The sequence below is a fragment of the Heteronotia binoei genome, chromosome 1 (genome assembly GCF_032191835.1).
Source record: "Heteronotia binoei isolate CCM8104 ecotype False Entrance Well chromosome 1, APGP_CSIRO_Hbin_v1, whole genome shotgun sequence".
NCBI classification, from domain to species: Eukaryota; Metazoa; Chordata; class Lepidosauria; order Squamata; family Gekkonidae; genus Heteronotia; species Heteronotia binoei.
Window position 1 is genome coordinate 209,167,214 of NC_083223.1, and position 21,496 is coordinate 209,188,709.

Sequence of the window (21,496 nt, forward strand, 5' to 3'; positions counted from 1 at the left end):
GATGTAATGATAAACCTTGGTTTATGAGCTGTGGCTAGCTGTGACAATGGTATTTTGTTTGACACCTACTGGGATTTCAAACCAAAGAAAGACTGGGGTGTTCAAATGGTCCATGAGCAAGTGGAACTAAATGGTGGCTCAGAAAGAGGAAACAGGTTAACCTAGAGGTATTGTCACCACTGCTGGCAAAGGCTGAGCTGAATGGCCACTGCAGGGCTGTGTGTCAGGAGCAGCTTGGCTTCAATCCAGATGGAGTGGCACTGAAGAAGGTGGTGACAGGTGAACCTAAACTAGTTGTCACTGTTGTTGGCTGAATCTGTGCTGAACAGCCAGCACCCACTGGAGCTTGGCTCAGCTTGTTCTTGGTAGCCTTAACTTCCCAAGGCACAGCACAAAAGGAGAGTTATCTCAATAGGGTTAAAGAGACAACCTGACCCTATTTCAATTGGTTTTAAATGAATTAGTTACATTAACAAGCTTTTAGTTCTTAAATATGAATCTGTAATCAAGACAATATTAAAGAAAGCCAGTTAATCTACAATTAATTTGTAGCTAGTGGAAACCCCCCCCCCCCCAAACCTCATGTTTGCACCAATTGTGTTGTGATATCTGAATTCACAAGCCAAAGCCTGTCAAGTAGAAGCCACCTTATTGCCATCTAGCCACAGAGATGGCTGCATAAAAAGCATGTTCTTCCTATTTGTAGGCAGGAGGCAAGAAGCAAACAAACTGGAATTTACATGCACAATAGGATTCAATGCTCATGTTTGGAAGATTAGCCAGAATTAGTTTCTAATTTGCTGACAAGATATAGTTGAGATTTTAGTTTTCCCAGGGCTTTTTTGAGCAGGAACGCACAGGAACTCCATCAGGGGGTGTGGCCTGATATGCAAATGAGTTCTTGCTGGGCTAGTGGGTTAAGCATCTGAACGTCAGAGAGGGCTTATCTAGACAGTACAACTGACTTGAGTCATGGTGTGGCTCCTCTGCCATCATGACTCACAGCCATACATGCACAGGGGGACTCACCTTTTCAAAGCACTCTGCCACTCAGTGCTGCTCCAACTGCTGCAAGAGTGGAGGAGGGGCTTCAGGCTTCTCTTCTGTGCACTTTTCACAAGTGGAGAATCTTTGGAGGAGCCTGAATGCCCTTTCCTAAGGCTCCACAGGTCCTGGGATCATGGGGTTGAGAGCATGTGGAGCTAAGTAAGGGGCAAACAGGACCACTCCTGTTGCTGCTTCTGCTAATGAAAAGAACAATGAATGGAAGCCTGAAGCCTGTGGGTTGTCTTGAGGTTCCCTCAACATGACTCATGTCAGTTGTATGGCATCATGAGAAGGTGACCCAGGCGGGGGTGGAATGCGCACGCTCTAAAGAGAAGAAGCCCCGGCTCGCCCCTCTCCGAATAAGAAAAGAGATTAAGACCGAAAGATAAGTAAATATTGAAGTTTTTGGGATCATAATATTTGGCAGTGAGGCTAGAGAGTCAAAGAAGTAAAAGGCGTGCTCAGAAGAGAGCTAGCAGTGAGAAAAAGGGAGTATTTTGGCAAAACAGATAAGAAACGGAGGCAGTAATTAGCAGCATAGAAATGGCTGCCACTACAGTGAAACAGCTTTCGGAACAAATAGTACAATTTCAGGCTTTAATGATGCAATCACAGAACAAGATAGAGGAAACTGTTGCTGAGATAAAAAATGAAGTTAGTCAGATAAACAAGGAACTGCAAGATATTAGGCAGCTGGCCAACAAAGCAGATAAGGCAGCTTCAACAAATAAGAAGGATATAGTTCATTTAAAGGAACAGATTAAAAGCCTCTCTGACAGAGCAAGAAGGGCTAACCTTATCGTCCATGGTATTTCAGAAGACATTGACTCACGACACTTGGAAGATGGGATAATAAATTGGCTTTCAGAACAGCAAACAGGTGTTATGATTAATCCTGACCAGGTTGAAAGAGTTCATAGGCTTAGAACCAGAAGATCAGGAGGAGATCCTAGACCAGTGATTGTTAAATTCACAAGAGAAAAAGTGCAGCAGGTGTTTTTGGCTTTAAAGAAGAAGGGACTGGAATTTAAAGGGAAAAGGGTATATGTGAGACAAGACTTTTGCAGTGAGACACTGGAAGAAAAAAGGCAAATGAAGCCATTTGCAGATAAACTCTTTCAGAACAAGATATTGTTTACATGGGCTTACCCAGCCACTATTTTAATCTATAAAGAAGGCAAAAAACTCACAGCAAGGAACCCAGCTGAAGCAAAGAAACTCTTGGAGAAGATGGGTTTGGACCCAGGGGAAACAGGAGCTCAACCAGAGAAAGAGTTTAATGTCGATGAACCAGAGGAGGGGCCCTCTACACGTCAGGAGAAACGACAGAGGACGAGACTATAAGACGTCTAAGGAGAAGGAGGAACTTCTAAAAAAAGGGAAATACCCCATAAATAAGAGGGAGGGGATATTACGGTCTTAAGTGAAGGAAGGAAACAATAAAAGATGCAGGAGGGGGGGAGGTGTGCCCACCTAAAGGTATAGGGAGGGTGGAGAGATCAACCCAAACGCGAGCCCTATACCAGAAGAGGGGAGGGGGGATGATGGGGAAGAGTGGGGGGAAAGGGTGGGGGGGGAAGGGAGAAAGGGGAGAAGCAAAATAGACCTTGTTATCCAGCCAGGGAAGGGAGGGGAGGAGAATGATTATGGCTAAAACTTTGAAAACGCTCTCAATGAATGTCAATGGACTAAGTTCAGACCTGAAAAGATATAGATTAACAAGAATGGTAAAACAACAAAATATAGATATAATGTATTTACAGGAAACACATAAGGCAAAGGATGACATTAAACCGTTGATTAAATACCCAGGGTGGAAAGTATTGGCTGAAGCAAGAAGTAGAACTAAGACGAGAAGAGTAGCAATTTTAGTACATACAAGGATTGATATTAGGATATTAGATCTCGTTAGTGATAGGGAAGGGAGATATTTGTTTATTAAAGGTAGGTTTTAGAATAGAGTAATAACGCTGATAAATATATATGCCCCAAATACAGGACAGAGGAGATTTTTGAATAACAAGACAGCTTCTTGTATAGATTATATATTTCTTAAAAAATCAAATAATTGGGAGTTGAGGAAAGTAACAACCCATCCAATATGGATTTCAGACCATTCTCCGCTGAATATAGAACTGGTGATAAAAAACGAGCAAATTGGAAGGATCTGGAGATTTAACAGTATGGTTTTATTAAAAAAAGAAAATAGACAATATATGGAAAATCAAATAAAACAATATTTTAGAGAAAATAAGGGAACGGTGGCCACAAATATCTTGTGGGAAGCGGCAAAGGCAGTGTTAAGAGGTCATTGTATGATGAAGGAGAAATAAATAAAAAAAGAATGGTATGCTAACAAGACACAGAAACTCCAGGAATTAGGTGCAATGCAGAGCAGTCAAGGTATTAGATTTTGCCCTGATAGGAAAAAAAAAGATCGAAGAGATTAGGAAACAATTGGACTTTATGGATTCAAGGGCATTATGGAAAAAACAAACCATGGTAAGAAATGAGTTTCAAAGAGATTCAATAAACTCCATTAGGAGACTGGCTAATTATCTCAAGACTAGGAAAGAAAAGCAAAAGGTGGAAAGTATAAAGAGACAAGGAAAGGTCACGCAGAACCCGAGAGAAATTAGGCAAGCGTTTCAAGAATTCTATAAAGAGTTATATGCCAGGAGGGATATAACAGAACATATTGAAGAAAGTGGAGAAGTGTTGGAAGACATAGATAAAGAGAGTTTGGAGAAGGAAATAACAGTTCAAGAAATAGAGGAAGCTGTGAACAATTTAAAAGTGGTAAATCCCCAGGGCCAGACGGCTTTACTGTGGATTTTTACAGGGAGATGAAGGAGTTACTGATCCCCAAATTACAACAAGTGTTTAATGCTATATTGAAGGGAGGGAAAGCTCCCGACTCTTGGAGAATGGCTGAAATAACCGTAATATTAAAACCCCAGAAGGATCCTCGGGAAGTGGAAGGCCAAATAATGAAACGAACAGGGGAGAAGATAATGGAAGGTTTTAAAAAAATTAAGATACATAAGGTTAGAGAAATGGAATTGAAATTTTTTACCAAATGGTATAGAACTCCGGATACTTTAGCCAATATGTTTCCTGGGTTGAGCCCTAAGTGTTGGCACTGTAAGAAAGAGAAGGGATGGTATACCCACATGTGGTGGGAGTGCCCTGAGGCCAAGAAACTATGGGATATGGTAGTGGGAATTCTTTCAGGTAGAGCCGAGAATTAACTTTGAACTAATGCAGATGAGTTTATTAGGGAATGAAAAAATAGGGAAGAATAATCAAGATTTACTAAAAGCAATGATATCAGCGTGTAAAGCGGTAATAGCGGCAGGATGGAAGGATAAAAGTAAATGGAAGGAAAGAACTTGGCATAACTATCTCTTTGATTTTGTCCAGTCAGATATAGCTGCCACAATGTCGCAAGAAGAATCATGGGAGGAAAGAAGATCAAGAATCAAAGAAAAGTGGCAGACCTATCTGAAATGGGCGACGGAAGAAAGGAGAGTGGACATTCAGTGGAAGCTTCAAGTCCTTTGTCCCTGGCTGGAAAAAGAAAAGGATGTATAGACTAAGGGGGGTGGGTTGGGGGGGAAATGTAAAATGGATATCAGAAACCATGTAGAGAAATGGATAATGTATAATAATAATAAAAATATACATTGAAAAAAAAAAAAGGTGACCCAGGCCAGACATTCCTTTGCCAAAGACTCTTCTCTTCACCCGATCTACTGTCTAGGTCCCAAAGGGGAAAGCTATTGCTGCAGAACTACTATAACGGTGGCTCAGTGGTAGAGCATCTGCTTGGGAAGCAGAAGGTCCCAGGTTCAATCCCTGGCATCTCCAAAAAAGGGTCCAGGCAAATAGGTGTGAAAAACCTCAGCTTGAGACCCTGGAGAGCCGCTGCCAGTCTGAGAAGACAATACTGACTTTGATGGACCAAAGGTCTGATTCAATATAAGGCAGCTTCATATGTTCATAACAGAACATAAAGCCCAGTTAAGGTACTATTTTGTTACTTGGCAGAAGATCAGCTGGACAGCTGGCATATATGCTTTAAACAATTAATGGACTTGCATTCATATTGGCTCTTGTAAGGCTTTTAAAGTTAAATCTTAATTTTGATAAAAATGTCAATCAATAACAATTTATTTGAAATCACACTTGTGTTAATCATCCCTCTACAGTTCTACAATCCTCCACTCCCTTTCAACATTATGTTTACATTTTCAGCTTTTTCCCTATAAAATTATTCCCAAATAAAACTTTGGATCTCCTTGTTATGCCATTTATATCCAGTCACTCTCCATGCTCTCATGCCTCTATATACTCAACAAAAGCAAACAGCAAATATTTAAAATAAAAACTGGATCCATAATTACGAAAAATGAGAAGGAAGAGATGGACAGAGCTGAGGGTGGAGTGCCTTTAGCTGTCTACATAATTCCCCAAACCAAACATTCCTGTAAGATCCACTTCCATATAATTAGTTCTGGGACTTTTCTAGAGGGGAAAGATGGTGGCTCAGTGGTAGAGCATCTGCTTGGGAAGCAGAAGGTCCCAGGTTCAATCCCTGGCATCTCCCCAAAAAGGCCCAGGCAAATAGGTGTGAAAACTCTCAGCTTGAGACCCTGGAGAGCCGCTGCCAGTCTGAGTAGACAATACTGAGTTTGATGGACCGAGGGTCTGATTCAGTATAAGGCAGCTTCATATGTTCATATATGAAGGTCATTTTCTAGAGCAGAGATGCAGCATTGGCCCTTGTACACTGGAGCTGTGATTTTTAATTCATGTGATTTTAAAAAGTTGACTTTGGCTGGATTATACCCTTTTGCTGAGCTCATGCCTGTATCAGGTATGCAATTTATCCTGTATTAGGTATGCAAGTGTCCTAAGAGAAAAATACAGTTGAAAAAATGTGTGTGTTTCACAGAAAGCAGAATTTGAATTAATGTTTGATAGTGCATATTTGTGAATCCGTGAACTTTCATATGTAACAAGCTGCATCCTGGAATGCAGTGCACTGAAGGAAAAATGAACATGGCAGAGTTACTGGGTCTCTTCTCTTTAGATAACTGCTAATCCCTGGAGTATATCTGTTGCCATTTGATCCCAACATGAGCGTAGCAATACAGGAATCCAAAAACAGAAAGTGTTGCCCATGGCCAGCCTGTGAACAGAGAGACAAGATGGAAATTAGCCAAGTGGAATCTTTTATCTTCAGTAATGGTTGGGTCACAAGACATTAAACATCCAGAAGAGTAGAGGACTTCCTCCCTGCCCCCCCCCCCATATGTTTCATATTTCCTTAACTCCATCTCCTATCAAAAATTTCTACTGCTATTTAATTACAGATCATATGAAAATTAATTAATGCCATTTTGTATCATTTACTGTGGCAGCTTCCGAAAACAGACATTTGCTCCATACAGGGCCATTGTTTAATGACAGAGCAGATGCTTTGCATGCAGAAGCTCTTAGATTCAAAAGCTGCCATCTTCAGTTAAAAGTTGAGGGTGATGGGGAAGATTTCTGCACAAGTCTTTGTAGAGCCACTGACAGTCTAAGCAGCCAGCAGAGGGCTTCATGGGCTAATGTTCAGTCTCAGCATCACATGCTCCCTTCCCTTTTCAGACATCCCAAATCAAACTCAGTGACTGTCATATTTTCTGAGACATCTGGTGGTGGTTTATTTGCACTGTTTGAACATATTGGCAACAGCAGAAGTAATAGCTAGCATAAAGAGATTCCTAAATTATATAATGCTGCAAAATGTTTTATTAAGATAGAGCTGCAAAGGCATTTTTTCACTGTCTGAAATCCCTGTTATCTAGACATCTTTGCTGCCATAACATGTTGTCCCAATGACCCTCCCTCTGGTGCAAAAGTCAAGAAGAAAGAAAATCCAACTGCCACTGTTCCTTCACTGGAGTATGTATGCACAATGGTCAACACTGAGATGAATGAATGTTGCACAGCTTGGCAGACTGGTCCCATTTGCAATAATAACCTGCAAGATTCGAATTGTCTTTATGATGGTTTATGTCCTCATGTCAGCCCTTGATCACTTCCCAGATTACACCCACCAATACTGAAGAGTGTGCTAGATGTCAGATGGATGGAGATACTTGAAACAGAACCAAGGCTGGGGTTTTAATCCTGTTTGTGTACCGGAAGGAACTCATATAAAGCACAATCCATCAGGTACCACGGCCTCAGAGCCTTGTTTAATTCCAATATTGCTCCACATCTTTTCTCTAAGTGGACAATGGGGGAAAAAAGGATTACGCACAGAATGGTTTTTTAAAAACTCAGACTATTTTTCTCTTTGGTCTCAGCAAAATGTTAGTGTTTTAGAGCTTTAGATGGATGGTTAGGCAAAATTTTTAAAAAAGGGTCCTTTCATTATAAAAAAAAATTGGAAGTGAAAAAGACAGTATAAAAGGCAGAATGAACACAACTCTTCGCCAATAACAAGGTAAAATTTCATTCAATTTAGAATTTATATCCAATACATAAATACAAGCCAAGTAGCCCAGATTTGCTAGGACTGAACCAGACCATGGCATCCTTGAAATGACCCCTGTAAATGAGCAGTTTGTGTATTCACATGATTTGATTACAGAGAATCAAACACAATGACACCCACCACAGGTTGTCACTATGACATTTTATCTCTCTTGGTTATCAGAGACAAATTTCACCCCCACCCCAATTTCTTGTGTTCTTTCAATTAAATCAGCAAAGCACTTGGTCCCACATGGATTACTAATAGTAGAAGTAATTCCTTTAAGGAGAGCCAACCAAAATAGCACAACAGATTGTGCAAGCTCTTACATTCCCAAGGACTCTGAATCTGGCTGGAGTTGTTTGTTTTGTTTTTTAAATGGGGGGTGGGGACAAGCACTTTTCAAGTCATAACAGGTTTTGGTTTTGGATTTGCTATGGACCAGTTTGCAATCAAGATTTCTTCCTTGAAAAACTTGAAAAAAAATGGATTCCTTGAAAAACTTCTCTCTGTGTGTGTGCATGTGTGTGTGTGTGTGTGTGTGTGAAATTAGACTGAAACAAAATTTCCTATACATGACTGAAGAAGAATTAGAAGACTGCAGATTTATACCTCATCCTTCTCTCTGAATCAGCTTACTCAGAGCAGCTTACAATCTTCTATATCTTCTCCCCCCACAACAGACACCCTGTGAGGTGGATGAGGCTGAGAGGGCTCTCACAGCAGCTGCCCTTTCAAGGACAATTCCTGCAATAGCTATGGCTAACCCAAGGCCATCCCAGCGACTGCAAGTGGAGGAGCAGGGAATCAAACTCTGTTATCCGAGATAAGAGTCCGCACACTTAACTACTACACTTAACTGGCTCTCAAATTGATAAATAGGATACTCCATAGAACAGAAGAAACAAGTAAAACGCTAATAAAGAAAATAACTACAAATTGTTGGGAGTTAATAAAACAAAATTAAATCCAAGGATGTTTTCATCATTTCTATGTGTTGATGGCACTGAACATCTGCAATGTATTTCAGTGAGTGGGGAGGGGGGCATTATCCCAATGCATATGCATGCAATCTAGGAAACATTCCTGCAATTCCTGCAATAGTCCACTGTGCCAATGCAAATTACTTGGAACACTATTGTTCTAATAAATATTTTTAAAAGATGGATTATCAGCTCTAAATCTTGCTGGAGATTATGAAAGTATGCAATAGTGATTAATCTGAAATCAAAACCATGGACCCAGCAAGAATGAAACATGGCTCATTCTTTTGAGAGCCAGTTTGGTGTAGTGGTTAAGTGCGTGGACTCTTATCTGGGAAAACTGGGTTTGATTCCCCATTCCTCTACTTGCAGCTGTTGGAATGGCCTTGGGTTAGCCATAGCTCTCACAGGAGTTGTCCTTGAAAGGGCAGCTTCTGGGAGAGCTCTCTCAGCCCCACCCACCTCACAGGGTGTCTGTTGTGGGGGGAGAAGATATAGGCGATTGTAAGCTGCTCTGAGTCTCTGATTCAGAGAGAAGGGCAGGGTATAAATCTTCAGTCTTCTTCTTCTTTTGGGCATATGGGCAAAACCTGAACTCAGAATGAAAACCACATCCAGCTTATTTGTGTGTAAACAAGTGCTCCTGACAATGTTGCACAGTGTTGTCCTACAAAAGGAGGAGCAAAGTATTCTGTTTTCACTCCAATAGGGGATCAACACAGTCACAACCAATGGAATGGATGATCTGTTCAAAAAGCATCACATGCTCCCTTCCCTTTTCAGACGTCCCAAATCAAACCCAAAGGGATAATCCCTGGGTGCAAAAGCTCCGGAAGTGACCTGGGGACTGAGATATATGAAGGCAATCTCATGGGCCAAATTCTCCCTGAGCAACAAATTATATAGATTAGCAAAAAGCAAACAAAGGGAGAAGGGAATAACTATGCCAGGTTTCCATTAAAATCAGATTAACACACACAACCCAATGCAAGCTGTCGAAAACAGAGTCTTTGAGTTCTCCCTAATTATTTACTACAAAAACTCTGACTTTTTGACTGGTGTACTGAAGTATAATGGAAAACCCATGAGCATTCTGCTGCTTAGTCAGCACAGAAGAAGAAGATGATATTGGATTTATATCCTGCCCTCCACTCCGAAGAGTCTCAGAGCGGCTCACAATCTCCATCACCACTACATCATCTGACAGACATAGCGTCAAACAATAATGTTTACTGCCAGATTTAAATAGTGTTAAATTTAGAAATGTTTTAATTAACTATTGATTGGTTTTAATGTGATTTTAATATCTTATTATTGTATTGTTTACCTTTAAATGTTGTTAGCCGCCCTGAGCCTGCTTCGGCGGGGGAGGGCGGGATACAAATAAAATTTTACTTACTTACCTTCCTCCCCCACAACAGACACCCTGTGAGGTGGGCGGGGCTGGAGAGGGCTCTCACAGCAGCTGCCCTTTCAAGGACAACCTCTGCCAGAGCTATGGCTGACCCAAGGCCATGCTAGCAGGTGCAAGTGGAGGAGTGGGGAATCAAACCCGGTTCTCCCAGATAAGAGTCCGCACACTTAACCACTACACCAAACCAGCTCTCAGAGGGCCTTGAGGAAACAGAATGTGAGCAGCTACTGGGAGCTGGTGCAGAGAAACAAGGAAGCATAAACTCAATGGCAGTAGATGCTTAGTGTAGTTGTGAATGAGGTGTGTGTGACATGAAAGGGTAACAAGCACACATAAACCCATGAATACTGAATCAGACCCTTTGTCCATCAAGGACAGTATTGTCTACTCAGGCTGACAGCTACTCTCCAGGATCTCAGGCAGAGGTCTTTCACATTACCAGATCCTTTTAACTAAAGATGCTGGGGATTGAAACTGGGGCATTCTGCATACCAAGCAGATACTCTGCCACTGAACCTAAAAGGCATGGTCCCTAGCAAACAAACAATTAAATGTCTCTATGAGTCTTCACTCAACACCATATATCCTTTACCCTTCAATTACTACATTTTCTTCTCACTTTCACAAAGGTCACCCAGAGAGCTTCATGGTCATGCAAGTATTGGAATCGGGTCTCTGTAATCCTAGTCCAAGATGCTAACTGCTACACCACATGGGCTTTCAATTCACCAGTGTCTTATGAATATATGTAATATCAAGTGCTGTATCTAGTCAAAGGCCATTTTCTCTGATACACAGCAGCTGTCCAAGGTACCAGACAGGCATGCTATGCTCAAATCTGCTGCTGTTATCCTTTTCAAGGATATCCTTGGTTGCCGGAGCCAGCTCTATACATTTTGCTACCTGAGACCACTCACATCTCTCTCTGCCTTTGCTCAGGAACTGTAACTGACCTGCCCTACCCTTGCTCCCACAGCCTGGCTCAGTAGCTTTCCATGGAGAATATCCCAGCCTGATTCATTGACCAGCATCACTAGTTAAAAGGATCAGGTAGCAGATGATATGAAGGACCTCTACCTTGGAGAGCTGCTGCCAATCAGAGGAGAAAATACTTATTTAAATAGACCAATAATCTGACTAAGCATATGGGAGTTTCGTGTGGTCACTGAAAATATACTACACTTTCTCTATTACATGATGAAAGGAGACTCATAGTTTCATTTTTTAAAGCACAAATACTAAGAGAGCATGAATTCCCATATTGTTGAAGTAGAGAGAAAGTGTGAGGAATGCAAGGCTGATAGGTACAACAGCCAGTCAGCTGAATTCACATCTGAGCCTATGGGAGTGCTGCTCCAGCAGCCAATCACCTTTCAGAATGGAGTAGAGGGGGAGGGGGAAAAATAGGAGCTGAGAGTTCAGGGCTGCCTGAGGGAATGCAGACCAGAAAAGGGGAGTTGTCTCAGCAAAGGAGCAGGTAATTTCTGCTGGTAGTGTGGCAGAGTGGTTTAGCTCTACCTCTGGAAGAGGATGGAGTTGTGAGGCCTGTCTCTGATCCATGAGATTGATTCCTCAGTGCTTGAAGGTGTTGGAGTTGAATCGTGAGTGGAAACTGTATTGGCAACTCTCTTGGAAACATCATGGGATGAAATTAGACCATTCTTGGGTGTTGTATTGGCATTAATTCTGACTTTTCTTTGGTCATAAACAGGCCTGGTAACTACAAACTTTAAAGAGAACTCACCACATAATCCTTTATCTTTTATATAATAAAAGCCCAGTGGTAGTGGCCAAATCCCATTGGCTGAAGGGTACACTCCATAAACCATTGGCCCATCAACCACCACTCAAGATCTATTGCATTCCATTGGCTGAGGATTGAGGCATTGCTTCACAGAGGAGAGAGAGAGAAAGCCTTCCCTCGATTGGCTGAGGGAGGGAGGAGGAGGGAAACAGCCACAGAAAGGCTGCCCTCAATTGGCTGAGGGCTCTTCCACTTCCTTCTCTGAGGAACCAAACAGCTAGAGACATAGACAACAAAATGGCATCCCTTGGCAGCAGAACAATGACATTTTATTTGAGAGAGAAAGAGAGAGAGATAATATGGCATCTTGTGTTTAAGACTGGGCAACCGGGGAAGCTGCCCTTGCTTTCCACTCAGTGCCTGTTGGTAGTCAACTAACCTTGGTTTCATCAGTAAAAGGCAGGAGGAGGTCTATTTCCAGGTCTATTTTGGCCTTTGAGGGAGAACTCATTGGGGCTGGTGCTGGCTAGGGTTGCCAATCCAGGTTGGAAAATTCCTGGAGATTTGAGAGGTGCAGCCTGGAGATGGTGGGGTTTGCAGAGGAGTGGGAACTCAGACAGGTACAATGCCAGAGACTCCACCCTCCAAACCAGACATTTCCTCCTGGGGAGCCATTGTTGCCAAACTCAATGTGAGGCCAGGGGATCACTCAGAACTACAACTGCTCTCCAGATGGGCAGATATCAGTTCCCCTGCAGAAAATGGTAGACTGTGAGTCATTATGTCCTGTTGAGGTCATCCCCCATGACAGCCAGTATGACGTGGCAGCTGGCACTTCAGAGCAAGGTCTGCCGGACCCAGCTTCTTGCTGTGGAAGCTGATTGGGTTATTTTGGACCAGTCACAGATTTTCAGCCTAAACTGCCCCACAGGGTTGTTGTGCGGATTAAAAGGGGGAAGAGGAGAATGACATAAGGTGCTTTTGGTCCTCACTGTGGAGAAAGACTGTACTTTTCCTAATTAGAGGCTGCAGAGAGGCGGGAGGAGATGAAAAGCAATCTACCCCCATCTCTTTTGCCCCCATCCCTTCTTTCTCAATCTATTCTCCCTTCTCTGCTAACCTACCTCACATTTCTCCATTTTCTCCTTTTTCCTTCTCAAGAGATGCCTTCTTGACAAGCCTTGCCCCCCTCTATCTTTCCCTTCCCTCCCCAGCCCCCCTGCCAAGGTCATTACACTCACCCACAGCAAATTTCTATTGCCTGTTGTATTTCTCCTCATAACGGGCCTTATTATTAATGTATATATAAATAAGTCTTCTTTGTTGTTTTATTAAACCTTTTGTTTCAGCGGCCTCTGCTCTTCAGGCTCAGTACAAAAGTTACTTCACAGCAGCAACCTTTACAGCTACCCTAAGAACATCTTATAACTGAGGGGAAGGTTTATATCTCAAAATCCATCACGTTCACTAAATTCATCAGAAGGTCCCCTCGGTTTCAAGAGGGCCTGTCACAGAGGGCAAGGAGAATTAGATGTTTCCATTCCCTGATGAAAGAGGTGTGGAGGGAAAGTGGAAATAACAGCAAAGGAGATGGGAGAGTGGGGCAAGAGGATGGTGATCAGTTGGATGGGTAGATGCTGCCCTTCGATCTGCCATGCTGTCCAAGACAACTGCATCAGCCCGCTGAGCCAGCCCTGCTTGCTGCCTCCCCTTCCAGGCTAAGGTCCACTGCTGGAAAAGTAACTATCACTTCATCCATGAATCACTAGCTCTTCCTCCAAAAGCATACCTATGAAATCCCAGTAGTGTGAGCAATGGCAAGGCCTTTTTCCTCCTCCTGTCAAAACGGCACCCTGTATATCAATGCTGATGTCTCTTTATAAGAAGAGAGCACTAGTCACAGTGCACTTAACCATGGTGATACAAGGAGCTGGCACTGCTGTGTGGGAGAGGCACAGCACTCATTAGAATGCAGCAGGCAGCAGGCAAAGGACTCCTGGCATTCTAATGAGAAGCTCTGAGTTCTCCTGCACTGCAGCATCTATGGAGCAAATCTGTACAAGTGGTCCTGCTTTGACTGTTTCAAGAGAACTTGTTCAGCCTTAGAGAGCTCTGCCCTATTAGATAAAGGCTAGAAGTACAACAAAAGCTGTACTCCTCTGGGCACACAGCTCTCAATGGCAGTATTCAGTGGGATGCTTCACTACCATATGGCCTCTTCCGGCAAAGGCACAGAGGTGCGAGGACATGTTGGCTTCTGAACTTATCAGACACTAATGTACCACAACCTTTAAGGATACAAGCAACTGTTAAACAGGTTAAAGTGACACAACTAATTTGTTAGTCATCAGTGGCGAAATTTGACTGGCAAGTTCCCAAATTATTCATTTATTTGGGGCATTCAGACCTCTCTTTTCTATAAACACTGATACCCAAGAGGGCTTGCTAAATTCTGAAAACTTTTGAAAAGAAAAAGAATTGCAATACAAAGTAAAGCAAAATATGATGAGAAGAAAATACAGAGGAAAAAAGGGAGACGAAAACTGAAGATGCAACAAGCTCTCTCTAATCCTCTTCCTCTTGAGCCAGTTTGGTGTAGTGGTTAAGTGTGTGGACTCTTATCTGGGAGAACCGGGTTTGATTCCCCACTCCTCCACTTGCACCTGCTGAAATGGCCTTGGGTCAGCCATAGCTCTGGCAGAGGTTGTCCTTGAAAGGGCAGCTGCTGTGAGAGCCCTCTCCAGCCCCACCCACCTCACAGGGTGTCTGTTGTGGGGGAGGAAGGTAAAGGAGATTGTGAGCCGCTCTGAGACTCTTCGGAGTGGAGGGCGGGATATAAATCCAATATCTTCATCTTCATCTTTGTAGCTCTGTTAAAAGACTAGGAGGGAAGGACAAGCCTGGCAACTATCTTCATTGCAGGCCTCAGGTGGTCCTGCTGTGAGCACAACTTTAAGGGCTTCACTGGAATATAGACATTCCCCCAGATGACTCTTGCCAGCAGACTGCGTGAGTAGACTTCCCTGCATTTGACTGGCCATTGTTGGAAACAGGAGGTTTGACTAGCAGTGCAATCCTGAACAGTTACACCTTTCTAAACCCACTGACTTCATGGTCTAAAGAGGGCTTAGAATGGCGAGGGAGATGACCGTTAGTCTGATCCAACATGGTTTTGTGAGTGTGGACACATAACATAAGAGAAGCCATGTTGGATCAGGCCAATGGCCCATCCAGTCCAACACTCTGTTACACAGTGGACAAAAAACCCAGGCGCCATCAGGAGGTCCATCAGTGGGGCCAGGGCACTAGAAGCCCTCCTACTGTGTCCTCCCAAGCACCAAGAATACAGAGCATCACTGCCCCAGACAGAGAGTCCCAACAATACATTGTGGCTAACAGCCACTGATGGACCTCTGCTCCATGTTTATCCAATCCCCTCTTGAAGCTGTCTATGCTTGCAGCCACCACCACCTCCAGTGGCAGTGAATTCCATGTGTTAATCACCCTTTGGGTGAAGTACTTCCTTTTATCAGTTCTAACCCGACTGCTTAGCAATTTCATTGAATGTCTACGAGTTCTCGTATTGTGAGAAAGGGAGAAAACATACTCGCGCAGATACACCCACCCACAATTTTAGCAGTTTATTTTTTAAAAAAAACTAGTCAAAACAGTATTAGCTTTTACTAACGAGAAGCAGATTTCTTTTAATGGCAGTGCAATCCTAAATCCATCATCCTAGGTGTCAGTCCCATTAAACAGACTTGAGTAGGACTCTGAGTAGACCTGCTTACGGTGGCACTGTAAATTGCCATTTACTGGAGAGGAAAAGAATTGAGAGAAACTATGGTTCAATGTGTTGTAGCCCTGCTGGAGGTATCTGGTTGGCCACTGAGGTAAGCAGGATGATGGACTAGATAAATGTTTGATCTGATTTAGAAGGGCTGATCTTATGGTCTTACGTTGTGCTACATTTCTTTCTATCTCAAAACTGAACCTGTATTCGAGATATTCAGATATATATATGTTTAATTTAATTTAATTTTAAAATTTATATCCCATCCTTTCCCACAAGTGGGCTTAGGGCAGAAATTTAGACACCTATTACAGATTAAAAATAAAACATAAAAACATAACATAGAAAAACAAAGGCAATGCAGCATCACAGACAGATTAACACAAACTTGCAAATCAATTTGTTAGAAGTCTATATTAGTGGAACCAAAAAATCTTTAATCAGTTATTACCTCTAGCAAGTCCCACTGAAGGAGAGATTCAAGGCAAATGCAACATTACAGACACTGCACCAGGGCCATGTTTGACAATTCTGCAATTCAGTAATATTGTATGGATCCAAAACAAATTGCTGGAGAATAATATGGCATGGACAGGAATGCCGGATGAACAAAGGCTTGCAAAGAACTGCAAGAACAAAGATGCAAAATGCATTTACAAGCACAATCCAGCCCCTCCTGACCGAGCCGCCGCACAGCGGCATAGGGTGGGAGCTGCATTTGCCTCCCCGGAAGGATGGGAGGCTAACAAGCCTTCCCGGCCATCTGGGGAACTGGCGGGAACTTTATAAGCCCCAGCCCCGCCCCAAGTGTTGCAGTCTCCTTTTGCTCTCAGCTAAGCAGGATGCGTGCTGCGCTCCTGCCCTGGGAGGCCGAGAGGGAGGTGCGGCTCTGCACAAGGCTTCGGCGAGTGGCCCAGAGGCGCGGCTACAGCTGAGGCTTCGCTGTGCGGAGGAAGGAAGCATGGTTCGCGTCGGAGGGGCAGCGGCTTGGCAGCAATCGGCAGCAGCAGCAAGCGAGGACGCGGGCAGTTGGGAAGCTGCACGGCCCCTGCTTCGTGAGGCGGCTGCAGCTGTAGCCCGTATCGCGGGTGATTGTTTCCCTCTCTTTCTCTCTTCTGTTCCTTGTCCCCTTTTAGCACCTGGGTGCCCCCCCCCTGTTTCCTTTCCCGGTCGCCCCTGTTAGGCCCAGGGGGCTGAAGGTCCTTTTGGGGACTTGACTTTGGGGTACTAGGCCAGGACTCCTGGGATGGCATTTGGGGGGCTTTGTAGGGAGGGGAGTGGCAGCTTGAGCTCTGTGCCTCCATTTTTATAATGGCTCCCAAGAAGGGGACTGGGAAGCCTAAGGGGAAGCAGCCCATCAGGAACCCCGCTAGTCTACCCCACAGAGCGGTGGTGGCTGGCTTGGAGGTTGTAGGGGGTACCATACACACCACAGCCGGCTGGCTCTATGGCTATGCAGGGTTCGAACATGGGGGGTGGACTCACAAGTCAGACCTGCACATTGCAGGGGGCTTCAAAACCAGCCCAGGGCCAGTTCCTTTCATGGGGTCCTGTGCAATTTCCCCCGGCCTTGGGTACGCAGATGCCTTCTCACAGCACTCAGCTCCAGCAGCCCCACATTGGGTCGTTGCCTTAGGGCCAGCACCCTTGTGTACCCTGGCAGCCTGCATGGCCCTCTCATCCATGGGGGGCATGGGGACTCGCCCCGACTCCTTACGGGGCCGTCCCCTTTCAATGTCGTCCCTTTGGGGACACTGCCATGCCCTTGGGTGACCATTTGACAGTGGCAACTCGGGAAAAGATATTAAAGGGGGAATATGTTGATGTTTTTAGCCTTCTTTATAGGGAACTTGAAAAAAAGGATAAAGATGAACTAGATGGCAAAGATAAAGAGAAACTGAAGTGGAAAAAGGTGGACAGGACCTGGGCCAATTAGTTGCCGGGGTTTTTGATTTACACAGGAGTAATAGTGCACACACAGCTTTTACGGGCGGCGCCACTGTTCCAGTACTGCGACATTATTTATAAGGCCTATACAGATTTCTCGGGTGCTGCTTGGTTGCAGTATGACAAGGAGTTCCGTATGAGGGTGGCCCTTAATTCGGCCATTCCTTGGGATCAGATCAATCAGCAGCTGTGGCTGCAGTTGATGTCGCCGGCTAAGCCCAATAGCAGAGACAGGTCTGATAATGGACACCTAGTGAGTAAGCAGGCAAATCCTTCTGGGTCCCACACGCAAGCGGGTCAGTCGGTTCAACCCCGGCTGTTATGTTGGGAGTATACTTCCCAGGGAATTTACAACCGAAAAACCTGTAAGTACAAGCATGAGTGCCTGCTGGTTGGATGGGCTCATGCCTTCTCAGCATGCAATAAGTCTAAGCCAAAGGGAGCTAACAAGCGGCCCAGGGCTGGGGGACCTTCCCATCAAACTGAAGGTACTTAGGCACCTTCTGGCCGATTATCCAAACGCAGCGGACAGGAGTTATTTATGGGAGGGTTTTGTTTTTGGGTTCCACATTCCATCGCAGGGCTCTCGGTGCCCGGTTATGGCATGCAACTTGCGATTGGTGTGGGGTATGGAGCAGGTGGTTAGGGAGAAGATAGCAAAGGAGTGCGCTGAGGGCCGGTCCTTTTGTAGTTCTCCGTGTCAAATCTGCGCATATACCCCTTAGGGGTAGTGCCCAAAAAGGCAGCAGGCGAATTTCGTTTGATTCACCATCTGTCATACCCTGGGAGGGGTGGGTCGGTGAATGATGCCATTCCTGACTACCTTTGCTCTGTTAAGTATACATCCTTTGACCAGGCGGTCAAAGAGGTGCAAAGTTGCAGGGTGGGCGTGGAGATGGCAAAATGCGATATTAAGTCTGCTTTTCATCTTCTTCCAGTCCACCCTGACGATTTTGAATTATTGGGCTTGGTGTATGAGAGCAAATATTACATGGATAGAGCCTTACCCATGGGTTGCTCTGTATTGTGTGCTGCCTTTGAGCGTTTTAGTACCTTTTTAGATTGGGCCTTATGCTGTCGGGCCGGTTCGGCTGCCACGGTTCATTACCTTGACGACTCCTTGTTCATTGGCCCAGCGGGGTTGGGTCAATGTGCCCAGCTGCTGGAGGCATTTGTTGGGCTGGCGAGGGACCTTGGGGTCCCCCTAACCCATGAAAAAACGGAAGGCCCATCCTCTTTGCTGACATTTTTGAGCATAGAACTGGACACTACGCAGCAAGCTTCATGGCTGCCTGTGGAGAAGGTGCAGGGCGCTCAGGCAGGACGTTGCTGTCCGAGGAGATGCCAAGGAGCCCTTATTCTGTCACAAAGACCGGTCGCCCCCTTACCAAATTTTAATTTTGGGCTATTACCATGAGGGCATTGAGGGAGCTGGGGCTCAGAGGGGTCAAATTTGGGACCCACTCATTCCGCATAGGGGCAGCAACTACTGCATCTGCGATGGGCTACCCAGGCGCAGCCATCTAGCGCGTGAGTCATTGGCAGTCCGCAGCTTATTGTTCATATGTTTGCCCACTCTGCAGCCCACGAGTCCCCACGGTTACTTAAGGTTTGTCAAGTTGCCCTGTTGGGCTGGTTACATTGTTCTGTAGCTGCTGTGGCTTGGCAGGTGAGATGGAGGATACTCATGGCTGGGTGGCCCATGAGGCCCAGCGGACACCGGTCGGCTCCCAGTTGGGATTCAGTGAGTGGGCCGTGGTAGAGTGGCAGGGGCGCCATGCCCTTCGCTGGTCCAGGCTCCTGCCTCTGCTCTTCGAGGGGAGGAATGGTCCTCCGCCTCACATTCTGGTGGTCCACCTTGGTGGTAATGATCTTGGCCTCTTCATCTCGGCCCCTTTCACTGCAGGCGGTCGAGGATCTGTGGATCATCAGGGACAGATGGCCCGGGGTGCTGATAATTTGGTCCGCCGTTCTTCCCCACCGTGTGTGGAGGTTCACTTGGGATCCTGCAGGGATTGAGAGGGCCAGGCGTAAGGCTGATAGGGCCCTTCAAAAAGCATTGGGCGGCTTAGGCATTTATCTGCCCCACCCTGCAATTCAGGCTGAATGTGCGGACCTGTGTCGAGCCGATGGTATCCATCTGTCCATTAGGGATAATGGGGCCTTTTTGCAAGATCTCTGGCTAGGGCTGCGGGTGGCTCAAGTGTCTAAGCTGAGGCTTGGCACTGGCTGGAATTTGTTTAGGGCCATCAAAGTTTTTGTTGGGCATCCATGGCCTACCCTGTTTTGGGGAATTGTGGCAGGCATGAGCGGCAGCTGGGCTGTATGGCTCTCTGCTGTGTGCACCTGCCACAGATTGCCCTCATCTGTTGGGGTCTGCCCGGTTGGCAGAGCCTGGGCAGGGGAGAGGAAACCAGGCCTTGGCTGGCCTGGCCTTAGCCAACACACTGGCTCAGGCTGGGGGCAGGGTGGCTCGCCCATGCAGAACTGTGAAGGGTCACGGGTTTCCCTTGGCCTGGTCCTGCTGATTAATTAGCCCAATTCCGGTTAAGATGGTAAACAAAGTTGCCCATTTGTTACCAACAATGTTTATTCTCTTTATTCTAACGGGGGGGGGGGGCAAAACAAAACAACTCAGTTTCACGGAATAACTCAATTTTGTTGTGACTTGTGGTATACACAGCAGGACAGATACCTATGAAATCCTGCAACAGCAGTGACTAATTTTACTACTTCTACTTAGTACTAGTAGCTTCCTCCCATCTGTTGTTTTGGAATGCAAATGAAAAACAAATGGAGATTAGAGTATCCAGCTAACATCTGGGAGATGCAGCTTCAAATTCACATTTTGCTATGGTTTGTTGGGTGGCCTTGGTCCAGTCTATCTTATTCAGCCTAACCTACCTTGCAGGCTTGTTGTGAGTATAAAATGCAGGATGTGAGACCAGTGTACACCGTCACAATCTCCTCTGAACAAGGATGGGATAAAAACATACTAAATAAAATACAATAAAGCATTTGGCCAGCATATGCAAGACCAGCCATCTCATATTCCCCCTATGATCCAACATGGCTCCTCTTATGTTTTTATTTCACCTTGCTTGTTTGCGCATGCGTCAGTCCTTATTTTCAAAGTGGCAGATCTGCATCATATGCAGCAGCCACCTCTTTGTCAAACCCCAAATGTCTGTATATAATGTCAATACCTACCTGAGGGACCGTCTTTCCCCATATGAACCCCAGAGAGCACTGAGGTCAACGGGGAAAAACCTAATGACTATCCCTGGGCCGAAGGAAGTTAAATATCAGAGCACCAGAATACGGGCCTTTTCGATCGCGGCCCCTACCCTATGGAACCGACTCCCCGAGGAGGTGCGGGCCCTGCGGAGCCTTGAACAGTTCCGCAGGGCCTGCAAGACCATCCTTTTTAAATCAGCATATTCAGACTGCTAAGAAAAATGGTAATTAAAGATCCGCCAATGCGGCCTAAAGATCTATACCGCAGTATAATTGTATTTACTAGACTGGTTTTTATTTTAATGTTTTATTGTTCTATATTGTAATTCTAATGTTTTATTTATTATGGTGTGTTTTTATGGATTGTTGTTAGCCGCCCTGAGCCTGCCAAGGTGGGGGAGGGCGGGATATAAATGAAATTAATAAATAAATAATAATAAATAAATAAAATAGTTAAAAATGGCCTTTGACTCCCAAGTTCACCTTCTATTTTTAATGTTCTGCACAGTACAGATGGCAAGTGTGCATCAAACCGTACATATGATCAAAAGGGTGAATGCCACAGCCGAGGCTAAAAGCAGCCCATTAAGTGAAAACAACCATTTCCTGCAGTGAATCGATGTTGCAAAACTTGGAGCAGGATTCTCCCCCTTCTCTTTTCCATGGCAGGCAATAGATCTTCAGCAGCCTCTAAAGCAGCAAGAACATCAAAAACAGGCTGCAGGAAATCCAGGACTCAGCTTACCCCCCAAATCAGTTTTGTGCTTTGTCAGGCAGTTACACTGCCAGGAGAAGCTTT

At 44.9% G+C, this 21,496-nt stretch overlaps 1 protein-coding gene across 1 annotated transcript in view; it reads right to left on the reverse strand.

Moving 5' to 3' along the window:
• Positions 1–6,083: 6,083 nt before the first annotated feature.
• HHAT (hedgehog acyltransferase) overlaps positions 6,084–21,496 on the reverse strand; it is a 315,369-nt gene continuing 299,956 nt past the window's right edge. The window contains exon 11 of the mRNA XM_060247267.1: positions 6,084–6,241. The gene's annotated coding sequence lies outside the window, so the exon portion shown is untranslated. The remainder of the gene's footprint in view (positions 6,242–21,496) is intronic.